Consider the following 12,241-nt stretch of genomic DNA (forward strand, 5'->3'; position numbering starts at 1 on the left):
CCACGCGTGTGCCGTAATGCGTCTTAATGTGTTGTAATGTGCCATTTTACCCCTCAAAACACGCCGCTAATGCACACCGAGCGAGTCTGCTGACTTTGAGAAGAAGATGGAAGGCTTGCACGGATGATGATGACTGTGTTAACAGTATTTTGGGACTCTATGCCGTCAATGTGCCAATTTATGCCACGCTTTGTTTGCACTGTGCTTATCCGACCTTGACCCGTTAGTCTATATTTTTTTTCTTCTATTTTCTAAGGAAGGGTAACAGCAATAGTTGGAAGCCACACTTGCACTGAACTTATCCTAACAAGACCTGCTACTATCAAGAGCAATATATATAATAAAAAGAAAAATATAGTAATATTTTAGAAATAAAAGATTGATTTTTGTGCAACTTCTATAGATCGGCCTTTGATTCTGTTGTTAGCTTGGCCTGTTTATTAGAAAAATAATAGCAGTTACAAAAAAAAAAGGGTTACAATTGCCTCTATTTGCCACAAGATGCAAAGCTCTACTTTTTTTTTTAAACACAAAAAAAACCCTGCAAATAATTTAAATAAATAAATAAATAAATAACTAAACAAGCAAACAAACAAACAAACAAACAAACAATAAATAAATAAATAAATAAATTAATAAATAAATAAACAAGCAGACAAACAAACAAACAAATAAATAAATAAATAAATAAATAAATAAATAAATAAATAAATAAATAAATAAATAAATAAATAAATACTGTTTGTGAATTTGCAAATGTCAATCAAATGTCAAATTGTACGAGGCCGCACATTTTGTCCTGGCACTGTGGGATAGCGGCAACACACACTCAGCGGGACACGGTGGTCACTCACAGATTCACGCCTGACTCACCTCCACCCTCACGCTAGCTTGCGCTTGGACTCCAGTGTGCTTTGACGCCACTGGAGCAATTTTGCCAGCCAGTGCAAATCAGGTTTCTGCAATTCATAACATTGTCACAGTCATATATTCATATTCACTGACGATCCGTATTTCTATATGCAAACTCGTCTAGCGTAGTATAAGACCTCATTCATGCAGAAATGGGTCAGTGATTTGATGTATACATATTTATACATCTGGCTAGATTATACATACAGTTTGATCACACCCATCTATGTCCAATTATCCAACAGGTCCCGTCGGAAATAACGGAATTGAATCTGCTCAAGGGTAGAATAATAAAACAATGTGAGCGATGATGCAATTCTGACTCATCAAACATATGGAAACCGTGAACCACTGCTAATTTAAGAAAAAAAATATGATCAAGCTTAACTTGGGATTTTTTTGATGCGAAAAAGATAAAGAATCCCTGTGTGCTAATTCCAAATAAATTCTTCGGGTTTGAAGATAATTGTTGGAAACCTGCAAAGATTGAGAAGTAGTGGCAGTAAATTCCTGAATTTTTTGGGGTGTTCTCCAGGGTTCCCTTCTTGGCACACTCGAGTTTCCCTTTGGTGTCCACCAATGCTAATTTCTAAGGTACCAAATAAACCGAACCTGATCAAATCGTTTCATACTCGAGACGTGTCGATCGCAAACAAATCACAATTTCTCGCAACTACTAGGGGGCCACTACAAGTACTAACGCAAGTGAACACACCCGAGTGCGATTACTGTTCCCGATAGAAGGGAAGCACTCAAAGTGTGGTCGTATTAAAGTGGACTAAAGGGCGCCGGGCTTCTTAATGTCACAGCGTGTTTCCAGAGCACTGATTCAGCTGCTTGTGGAGATGTACAGCACTAACCTTTACAGATTACACTGACATTAAACGCTGCATATGGCAAGAGCGAGTAGGGGAGGGGGGGGGAGGCGGCGGTTTTGCCGGGAAGCGAGCGGCGTCCTCTCTTCACCTCTATCAGTACAAGTAATTACAACACCTCAGAAGGGACCCTCATACCTACTCGGGGGGTCACGCAGACACACCCCGTCCCCCTCCTTCGAGCAAGGAGACAATTATCTTTTCACATTTGGGAAGAACTGCTGAGGGACCTCTCGTCCTCCATTTACAGCATCTTCGTAGCGACTGCACACGGGAACAAAAGACATTTGTGAATAGAGTCACTACTCATGAATTTTTTTCTGTCAAAAAATATTGCTAGCCTCATCCAGATTTAAATCTTTATCTTTAATTAATAAAAAAAACTATGTTTGGCCATACTAAATTTTTTGATCTGTTAATCAACAAAATACAAGCGGACGGATGAGACGTGAGAGCTGATTGGCCGACTCGAGAAACAAGTGACATGACAAAAAAATGAAACCAAATCTTATCCAAACAAAGCCAACAAACAATTGTTTTTTTTTTTACAGCCAATACAGAGCAGAACAAATATTTATGTTAATCACTGACACGCACACAATGATGATGATGCGTTCACGGTCAACTGACTCCCTACATTGTTGCGATTCACATCAGGTTGTGCACGAGAGATAAAAAGGGCACAGAGGACATCATCCTTCAGGGGAAAAAAAAATTACAAACAAACAGACCTTCTGTTTACTTACTTACGATAGCAAAGTTTGCTAGCGTGGCTGTGCATACGTGTTACCTATTTTTTTATGGAAGCAGACAAGGGAACCCAAGTGGGAAGCAAACAAGCCGTCCCCGGTGTGCAATAAATGAGTCAAGCCTGCAGTGAATCCCAGCAAAGAGAACTTTGGATAGACAGTCGGGAACTGAAATTAATTCACGAAATAAAACACAACAGTTTTAGCAGATTTGATGGGCACCAAAGTTAGCTTTTCTGGCGCACACCACTTTCCGTACATCGAAATTTCATATAGTAGATTGCATTGATCTGAGTTATCAACGGCAATTATTAATGAACTCCTGACTCCACCCAATTAGCTTCCTGTTTTCACCAAGCATTTATCAGGCCCTGATAACTACTACTGGGAAAAAAAAAAAAAAACGTTGCGCTACGGCCCGAGTGCCAGCAAGAGCAATTAGGTGCGAGGATGCGTAGCTAACAGCTGCTGATGAACGAGGAGTGGCGTGCCTTGACGGCCTTGTAAAAACACGACCAGCTGCTCGTCCCGAGAGGCGCTCCGCTCGCTTATTAGCGGGAGGAAGGCGTGATGTCGAGGACCTACCTACATTTGTGTTTGTTTGTCGCCTCTCGGCGGGAGGGCAGGGGGGGGGACGGCATTTCCCCAGAGTGGCAAATTGGCAATCGGCGAGCTCCAGGAGGTTCTTTTCTTTGCCGAGCTCAGGAGATGAGGTCACGACCCCGTCGTACTGCTGGGGAGAGTGTTGCTATGTTGCTCCTTTAGTGCTCATTCACTGTTTTTACAGGCCCACGAGGGAGAAAGTCGAATGTAAACCAGGGGTGGAGCGGGCCAGCGTGCTCGAGGGCCGCCGCTGTTTTTGTTTTCTTTTTTCCATCAGTTAGAAGGTACCAGAAAACGGAACGGCGATCGCTTCGAGTTACTTGAACGACTCGCGCAAAAAAACGCATGCTGCCTCCAGAGCTGCATTTTCAGTCCTTACTGAAAAAAAAGCATCTCCGGCAGAATATGAGTGAATCTTTAATCAGTTTGAGTCTTTCAAGTCCCGCGCCATCACTAAATGTCAAGGGCCCACTTGACTGGAGAGCGCCACTCCACCGGGGGGGCTCGACAGCCATTTAAGAGCTGAAAATGGGATTGTACGGCAATTACAATGCACGCTTTAAAAAGTGCAATAACATTAGCGCTGTGTTTGATGTGCAAGAGGGGGATTGTGATGGAGGTCAGGTTCGTTCACACGCTAATGCTACAGGTGTCCCACTCATGAGCTATTTGAACGTTATCACTGATCATTAAAATGATAGCGTTCAAAAAGTCTTAGGTTATAACCTTGTTGGAGGTAATGTTAGGGTTGGTAGTTAAGATAATCGTTGGTAAAGGTTAAGTTTAGTTCGATCCCTAGACTCGATTTAAATACTGATGTGAACAAAGTAGCTTTGCACCAGCGCGGTTATTTAGCAGGCCACACACCGACACACACACAAGCCACAAAACATTCATTTAGAGACTCCTCAGGGTTTTGCTCGTGTTCTCTTGACTCAAACAAATGTGTGTTATTTGCACACACACACACACGCGGGCAGTACGAAAAGTAATAACGCCAGCAAAGTGCAAGTGTTCCTGGTCAATATTTCCTCTGGCAGATAAAGCCTGTGGGCAGTAGCCAGCCAGCCAGCCAGCCAGCCAGCCAGCCAACACAAACACTTTTTTTTTTTACTCTGTCAATCTGTCAGAGGGTGTGAATTCAACAGGAATCTACAAAATGCTTATTTCGCTCAGATAACCGTTTTGGAGGAATTGGCATCACTAAAAATCACTCTTACTGTAGTCTCAGGTGTGTTGGTGGACTGTCAGGTGGACTCAAACCAGGAAGTTGTCAGCTCCTCCTGAAAAGCAAAAAGATGCTAGCATTAGCATCACTGCGCTGAAGTATTATATTCTCAGGCTACAGCAAAAACAACATAGAAATGACAATAAAATGGAATTTTGTTTAAAAAAACATTAGCAGTCACTTTTGTGCTAGCTGGCTAACAAGAGGTGCGTTAAGGTCATGCTAGATTAAGTTAAAGCTTTATTTAAAAAGGGGTTTGCTGCGGCCATGCTAGCTGGATAAAGCTATTTTAAATAGTGGTGCATTGTGGAGATGCTATCTGGCTAAAGCTAAACCAAATTATTGCATTATAGAGGTGTGTTGTGATTAATTAGCTAAACCTCATGCTAACTGTACAAATCGGGTGTACTTCGCCCATGTTATCGAGCATAGACAACACCATGGCAAAAACTCTCATTTTCTATATTTCTACTGTTCTCCAACTACCCACATCATCACCAGAACAGAAAGGTCGCGCCATTATTAGCATTGACCGGTGGTGGATAAGAGCACACAGCAGAGGATAATAGGCTATCCTTTCCCGCGGCGCTATCGCCACCATACACACCCGCCCTCCATTACCATAACACTCGGAGCCGTAATAAGCCTGGAGAAGCTTCCAGTCGTGACGGCCGCTGCGCGACGGGAGGTCAGCGGCGCCAAGGATGTTTGCTAGCGCGCGGCTAATTGCAAGAATTCAGGACGCCGCAACAGCAGCAGTACTCCTTCATTTGTCTTTCCCTTGGAGTCAAACAAAACTTTGAAATTGTTTTGTATCACATTGCAACTGAAGTGTTATTATCGTACCATTTGCAGGGAATGGAAATTTAATTTATACAGCCACGGTTACAATTAGAATCTTTTGACTGAGGCCATACCCTCAAAAGGGTTGTACCCTTGACTTGGACACCTCAGGGGACAAATGAAACACCTGATCAGCATGTGGAAAAGGTACTTTGGATTCCAATAATTATCCCTTTGGGGAGCGGATTAAACCTTGAGGAATGGTAAAGGACGACTACAGCGGTGGTTATCGTTCCGAGCGGGAGATGAACTATGTACGATATTGTGGCACGGATGTTTCCATTGTCGGTGGCGTCCAGCACGGTCCTAAAGCGTCTCTCATTATTGCCCTCATCAGCGGCGCCATCGATACAGCAGCCGGCTGCCAGCAAACCTTGATGGATGCGCCCAACTTCACCGCTAAACACCAATTAATTATCTGACAGGCAATTATGCAGCATCACTTTTGTTTTTTTTTATGATTCAGTCACCGAGGCAACCCCTCTTCCTGATTCTCACCCCCTCACGTCTTGTGCATACATCTGGACCGGAATTAGATTTTGATGGTTAAGGTTATGAGGGCGGGATGTGAAGACGCTGCATTTTTTTTATTGTGCCAACAGATGCGTCTTTACAGCATCAGCACAGTTGCACGCCTTTGATGACCGGGGGGGGGGGGGGGGGGGGGGGGGGGGGGGGGGTCCCACTAAACATCCCAGTGATAAGACCTTTGACAGTAACATCTGATAGTAAGTCCAAATATGGAACATACCACTAGTTCGTTATCCAGACTAACTAGCGACCGATCCAGCAATTTAACAGATGACAAAGGCGACCAATCCTGTGCGTAGCGTGCCTTTAGCTGACTGTCAGCTAATATGGACTCCTCCGTCTCGGGTCGAGATGGGATAAACGCTAGAGAAAATGGATGGCTGCCATTTCCTCTTAAGCGACGATGACGGCGCAGTTTGATGAGTATTCATGACGGTGTCACGCATCATCCGAAAGGCAATTATGCGCCAAATTAATTTGGCAAAATCATGAAAAATGGCTACGCTCAATCCAGTGGAACGTAACCGCGGTGTCATTTCAGAGCGGTCCTCTCTAGAAAATGGTCCCAGGTAAAAGCGCGAGAGGAACCGAAACCAGGTCGGCGTGACGATCCCTCTCGGGGGATCCTCGAAACAGGAGACCCCCCCTGGGAAGCGTGCAGGCCACACTCACACCTGGGGTGGCGACCACGTGAGGGACTTGCAAGGTGGTTTAGGATTTTGTGCCAATGGGAGAAGAGCAGCAAAATTTTCCATCCATCCATCCTTCCTCTCTTTCCCTCAACCTCTCCACATCATCATTCATCCGTCCATCTATCTCTGCACACCTCAGTAGTCTTCTTCACTGTGCAAGCTCGCGTGTGTGCGTGTGTGTGTGTCCGTGTGCGGTGCAATATTCATGGTAGACTTTTGACAAGCCGGCTGTCACCCCCCTCCCCCCCTCCCCTACACGTTCTCCCTCTCTCGTTTACATTTCCTCTCGCCCGCACGTTTCCGTCTGCAGAGGATTTCATCTCGGAGATAAAGAAAAGAGGGCCGCTGGTTTATTTATTTTTTTTGCGCCTGTTGTTAAGTCATCATTAAAGGTTGGCTGCAAGTCTTTCAGCTCGCTCTTGCTACCTGATACATTTTCCCAAGGTGCTCCTTGGTGCATCTGTGTGAAATTGATTTAATTTATGCCAAGATAATGGAAGGAGAGGAATAGAGGCGTCTCTCGAATTCATGTGGCGTTTCCCTCATAGACGCCTAAACTAGTCGTGATAAATACGGTATTGTATTGGGTATGGAAAAAGGTTTGGGTAGGTTTTGGAATGTTTGGAAATTTAAAGTTTAACTTGTCAATATCAACACGGATCTTCTCATGACTTCAAACACTCGACTTCAACAAGAGAAACAAAACCCGGCGGGATTCTTGCTAAACTAAAGGACTCATAAATGAACCAGAAGACGTTTCCTTGCATTTTCTCTCCTGGTCAGAGGCTGCGTGGGAACCAACGCCTGTAGCGAGGTGCTCCAGTCAAAGAAAATCAAGAGCGGAAAATCTTTGTGTGGTGACAGGCAGCTTGTTTAAGTCTGCCAGAGCGTTTGGCCGTGGAAGCCATCATTGATCATGTGGCTGCGGCGTGATTAGCCTCGGAGGAAATAGCACAAAGGTAGGAAGGAAGGAAGGTAGGAAGGATGGAGGACTTGAAGGTTACATATCAAGCTGTAGCATTGGAGGTTTAAATCTCCTTTTATGTTTCTTGTGATTGACAGGCGACCAATTAAGGTAACTGGTCAAAGGTCAGTGAATGGCGACCAAGGGTGGATGACCACTTCACGGCTCGTTGGAGGTTTTAGTATCAGTCTGACACCAAGTGCAAAATATTAAGAACAGCTGCTTTCATGCATACAGTGTAACGATACAAACGCTCTCCCAGCAGCTCATTAAAGCTGCTAATAAAGTCATGGAGGGAAAACACAAGGGGGAGGGGGAGGGGGGAGGGTTATGCTCAGTGCACTTTTACTTAACAAAGTCAGCTAATTAGGTCAAAGCTCTTTATCCTTGTGGAGCTCTGAGGCCGAAAGTGCTGGCCCAGAATTCACCTCCATTCCGAACATGAAGAAGTTTGGACACACTCGTTTATTTCTTTTCGCCCAATGACAAAAAGTCCAGAATCATCACAGGAGCTCTCCAGCAAGGTAGCTCTGCTGAGGCCAGCTCATCTTTCATCTCCGGAGGAGGTGACGAGGTGTCGGACTACTGCGGAGTCACCTCAGCGGGATGCAGACAGCGAATGTTGGAAGCGGGACACGTGCTGCTCCGATCCCTTTTCATCCGGATAGCTTGTTGGACAAACGCAACACGCTCGCTGGAGGATCTTTGAAGGTCGATGGCATCAAAAAGTCCTTCAGATGAAGACATCGGTTCCCTTTTTTTTTTTTTTCTCACCAGACCGTTCATTTAAAGCTATATGATTCACCCCAATAATGATGTCATATATAAAATCAATCACAGCAACTGTCAAATGTGAAACATCACATGATTCGACGCAAGAAGATATCATAGAGCCAAAATCGTGTTGTCCACAAAGACTCACAATATCACCTTCATTTTTATTGCCTCTCTCCAGACTTATTAATTAATTTATTTATTTACTTATTTATTTCCCTTCAACTCCGCGACCACCGCACTACGAGAGCTAATATCGAGCTCCGGAGGCTCTGATTTTCCGCTCTGAGAACTTTATTAATGTAATGCCCGGGGAAACATAATGGGATTATTTTTCAAAGGCTCCAAGTGTTGTCACTGCAGAATTAAAAAGAAGAAAAAAAAATGTCACTGGACTGACATCTTTTTTTTTTTTTTGGGCGACTTTATGAAAATAGCGCAAAAATCAATCCTATCAGTCACTTTCCACGCTTTTTTTTTTTTTTTTACAGCGTTGGCGGCTGTCCTGTTAAATGCAAATGAGCCACTCTAATGACAACAACAATACGATTCACTGCAGTTTTTGGCGTCTAGGAACTACCTTTATACTAAGAGGCGTAAGCAACATGAGAACCTGAGTAAGATGTTGATGGATACACGGGAGGGCCAATAAACGGTGAAAGCGCCACACTTACTTACTTCCACTGTCGGGCCATCTCTGGGCTCACACATCAAAGTGGCAGAGGGTCCTTACGGCCTAAAAGGGAAGAAACAAAAGGAACATTAAATGGCTTACACACACACACACACACACACACACACACATATATAAGCGCAGTAAAGCTCAAGTTGTGCGAAAGAAAGATGGAGGCACACGAGAGAGCAAGCGACATTGATTTTCCCTCTTGTGAAGTGCCGCTTCATCATTTCTCCAGACACAATCTATCGATCGGCCGCCTTTAGTTTGTTGTTAATTTTGGGGGGCTCCAAAAGCCATCGTTGGCACTGACGCGTCAACCTCGGCGGTGATGGATGGCGGTGGAAGGAGGGTGACGAAGCTCTTATATGACCTCTGGGTTTTTTTTTCTCAACCTATAAAGTACTGTTAATGCTGCTTTAATGCAGGGGGGGGATCCATTCTAGAGCTCCCCGTAAAAAGTGAACATCGGTAATATTGAAAGACCTTTAAGAGGCGTGGCAGGCGGCATGCTGTGTGACATTGGCGAGTCGGCGCGTGAGCGTCCGGGCGTGAGCTGTGGTCGACAGCAGGTCATGTGTTTGCTTCCCACTGTGAAAATCTGCAAATAATCACAAATCCCAGCTACTGTTTGGCTATGGATGTCTCATTATGTCACGATGGTGCGCAACTCACTACTTTTGTCTAAATAGCACTGCTTTCCCAAAAAGTGTGTTGGTGCATATACTCACATTTGGGGAAGTAAAAAAAGAGAAAACCTAGCTTGGCCCACCCACTTTTCCCTCGTGCACAAAAAAGGACTAAAATAAAAATCACGTTGGCACACTCGCTCCTTAAAAAGCCAGAGTAGCCCCCCCCCCTAGAACGTGTATATTTTTAGGAGGCCCAGTTATGGCACCCTCTCAACTTCGCACACACCTATTGATACAAATTTGGTGCACTAACTTTTTTTCCTCCCACACAATAAAATTAAAGGATTCAATTAGCCCCCCACTCTCCCCAATTAGCCAAAAATGCAGATTTGTGGGTGAGTGCAAGTCCTAAAAATAAAAGTTGTGTTGGTGCACCCCCTTTCCCCCTCACGCAAAAAAAATGGTGTTGCCATGAGTTTCGACAGACAACAGCGCTCAGTCATCACGTCATACAATATTCACCGGCAACAGAGATCAAAACGTGATTTTTTCAAAGATGTACAATTTGTCGCCTTCGCATCGCAGCAGGAATGCAATTTTGCACGTCCTGCCGACAATATCAGAAAAAAAAATAATCAAAATAACGCCTCCCGGCATCTCTCATTTTCTGCCGTTTTATTTGAAAAAGCGGCGTGTGGGCGTGCAACAGCCTGACTGAGTGTAAAACAGAGAGCGAGTGGATGGGCGGCGGTGTGCGCCGAGGAGGGGGTGCGCATGCTGGTGATCCTTTGTCAAGCGCTCAGTGCCATTTAATGGCCTGTAAAAGGCCCCTTTGCAGCAGAAAGAACAGGCAATTAGCATAGTGAGTGGATTACAAGATTGCTCTGACTCCGGGATTAATGTGTGCACTTCATCCTCTCTTTGCTTTTACTATTTACTGCACCACAGGAAGTCATTTCTCACTCCTTGGGATTTCTTTTTTTCTTCCCTATCCTGCTGATGTCAAAAATAAACAAGTCGACGCTAAATTAGGTGCACCGGGTCACTATGATACAATTTAGTTGTTTGGTAGGCTAAAAATGCTAATCCGTATGCGCACCATCCAAATCTACGTCAAGGCTCGAATAATTTGAACGTCTCTCTACATTTTTTCGTGAGAGAATTTTTTTCACTTGGCCGGCAACGTGTATCTCCGCCATCATTCCTGCGCCGCCGCACGATATCATCTTTAATCCGCAGGCCGCCTGCCTTGCCTGCCACCTCCCTCCAGATTTTTCTCAGCCGCAGCCTCGGGCAGTCACAACTCATCACGCCGAGCCAAGATTTTACAAACAAAACAAATACGCACACCCTCGACGTGGAGCCCATTGAAGTCCAGCAAACCTGATTTGTTTGGGATTCTAAAAAAAAAATGTCTTAAAGAGGAAAAAAAAAGGCCCAGATGGTGCAGCTGCTCTACCATGAAGAAGTGCACAAAAAAAAATAATAATAAAAAAAAAAAAAATCCTTGCAGACTTACAAAGCAAAAGTCTTCACACCCTTTGTTTTTCCATCCACTTGATTCGGAATGTAATAAAAATACATCTCATTTTCACTGTAGGCGAAGTGAGACAACACACTCACACATTCGGAATGTGTGCATTGTGTTCGCAGATCAATAGTGTCACATTGCAGCCAAGATCACCTGAAAAACAATCACGTTCAATGGAGTCACTTCGCCAAGACAATCTGGTGAGTCAGCGCTTTTTGAAGACCTTAAGCTAAAAAAAATAAAGCTTGTTTGTCCTTTCTAAAAAAAAAAAAAATCCCACGCAAACAAAAATAATAAATCAATGTTAAGAGATGAAGATTTAAAAAAAAAAAATCTCTAAATCTTCACCCTTACAAAAATAAAATTGACAACCTGTATGCAAAACACTTTGGATTACATTGTATACAGAAGCAAGTACACACGATAAGCCCGGATCACCTTTGTACCGATTTGCTGACAACAACAAATCTCGCTAAATGCTGATGTCGCTCATTTCTTTTCGTTATTGCCGCGTCAACAACGTATGATGCATCGCCACTGAGTCAGATACGGTTGAATGAGTACTCACGTCGCACACCTCTTGACCCAACACCACTACACAAATGTACCCAAAGCCGGGCTTGAAACTCGACACCTTAATATGAAAGCGTTGCAAAAAAAAAAACATTCAACTAACATTTAACCCCAATTCAAAATTTTAACCAGACCAAGCAGCTTCGGAAAATTGGTGAGCTGTGATTGGTTGTGACTGTGATGTCATTTTCAGTCGACAAAAAGTGGCAAAATGGCGTAAAACGCACGATGGGAGAGGATTGAAACATTCACAATCTCTTCCTAATATCTTCATCATAAATGAGGCTTCCTGCTTTCTCTTCTTTCAGTATTTTTACACATAATATCAACTAGTGGCCAAAGGTGGTATTGCATGCCAAAATAAAAAACTTGTGGTGGAGACTCCACACTTTGTGTAGTGTTTGTGTGTAGATCCTAATTGCAAGTTAAGACTGCACAGTGACCCTCACAAGTAAAAAGGTGAGGCCAATAAAAGGCAATTTACTGCTTGGCTGCTCTCGCAACTAAATACACCATATGGACAAAAGGCTCCTCTTAATCAATTAATTCATCAATGGAGAGCTGGAGCGGAGCCTGAGTTGTGCCTGAGTGTTAATTCTTCATCTTAACAAGATGTTTAGAAACACACTTTTGGAAAGGTCCACTGCTTCGGAGCTAA

At 43.8% G+C, this 12,241-nt stretch overlaps 1 protein-coding gene across 5 annotated transcripts in view; it reads right to left on the reverse strand.

Moving 5' to 3' along the window:
• LOC125970426 (alpha-1,3-mannosyl-glycoprotein 4-beta-N-acetylglucosaminyltransferase C) overlaps nucleotides 1–12,241 on the reverse strand; it is a 41,524-nt gene that overhangs the window by 18,954 nt on the left and 10,329 nt on the right. For 3 of the 5 annotated variants that reach the window (XM_049722723.2, XM_049722718.2, XM_049722720.2), the window contains 2 exons: nucleotides 8,850–8,907; nucleotides 4,360–4,422 (listed from right to left, as the gene is read on the reverse strand). The gene's annotated coding sequence lies outside the window, so the exon portion shown is untranslated. Of the gene's footprint in view, nucleotides 1–4,359; nucleotides 4,423–8,845; nucleotides 8,908–12,241 lie in introns of all 5 variants that reach the window. The other 2 variants (XM_049722719.2, XM_049722721.2) reach the window with 1 other exon arrangement.

The sequence above is a fragment of the Syngnathus scovelli genome, chromosome 6 (genome assembly GCF_024217435.2).
Source record: "Syngnathus scovelli strain Florida chromosome 6, RoL_Ssco_1.2, whole genome shotgun sequence".
Taxonomy (NCBI): Eukaryota; Metazoa; Chordata; class Actinopteri; order Syngnathiformes; family Syngnathidae; genus Syngnathus; species Syngnathus scovelli.